Source organism: Trichechus manatus, unplaced genomic scaffold, assembly GCF_000243295.1.
Source record: "Trichechus manatus latirostris isolate Lorelei unplaced genomic scaffold, TriManLat1.0 scaffold00157, whole genome shotgun sequence".
Classification (NCBI taxonomy): domain Eukaryota; kingdom Metazoa; phylum Chordata; class Mammalia; order Sirenia; family Trichechidae; genus Trichechus; species Trichechus manatus.
Window position 1 is genome coordinate 5,158,490 of NW_004444093.1, and position 783 is coordinate 5,159,272.

Consider the following 783-nt stretch of genomic DNA (forward strand, 5'->3'; position numbering starts at 1 on the left):
GTCAGATTTTCCTAGTTCTTTGTGTGATTTCAGATGATATCCTGTACATTTTGCTTATTATGCTGTGACACACTATTAGAATCCTTTGGAGAATGTTGATTTTTCTTTTTTTTGTTTTTTTAATTTAGTAAGCAATTGACGTATTTAAGGTCAAACCACATTTTTTTCCTTGCCTCTGCCAGCAGTTGTTTCAGTCTCAGTGCAATTTTCAAGCCATTGCTATGCTGTTTGCATCCACATGGTGCACACACCACTCAGCGGTTAATCAGGGAGTTGAGTGGTGATCTGTATTGTATTTAAGTTCTCAAAGCTTTTGCTCTGTTTCTTTGGGTCTATTCAGTGCACATGTAGTTCAGGGTGGGCTGGGATTAATTAGGTCTGTCAAAAATAACTAAAACACTGTGCTCGCTTCGACAGCACATATACTAAAATTGGAATGATACAGAGAAGATTAGCATGGCCCCTGCACAAGGATGACATGAAAATTCATGAAATGTTCCGTATTTTTTATGTGTATTCATTGTTTAAGGAGAAACTAATTTCTTCTGTAAACCTTCATCTAAAGTACAATTAAAAAAATCAAAAAGCATAAAGAAATTAAAGCACACACAGTTTATTTGAGCAGTTAATCTGTATGCATACGGGGAGACCCCTCTGTTTAGAAAAAAAAATAGGATTCCTCAAAGGCTAGTTACAATGAGGTTTTAAAGAGGAAATAGAGTAGAAAATTAACCATTGGCTAATCTAAATGTGATTGATTGAATCATCCCCCACCCCTTCTGA

General features: G+C 35.8%; 1 non-coding gene across 1 annotated transcript; it reads left to right on the forward strand.

Annotated features, from left to right (window-relative positions):
* The first annotated feature begins 401 nt into the window (after positions 1 to 401).
* Positions 402 to 508, forward strand: LOC111822317 (U6 spliceosomal RNA). The gene has a single exon (XR_002825605.1). It is a non-coding gene; the product is annotated as a U6 spliceosomal RNA (small nuclear RNA).
* Positions 509 to 783: the final 275 nt, after the last annotated feature.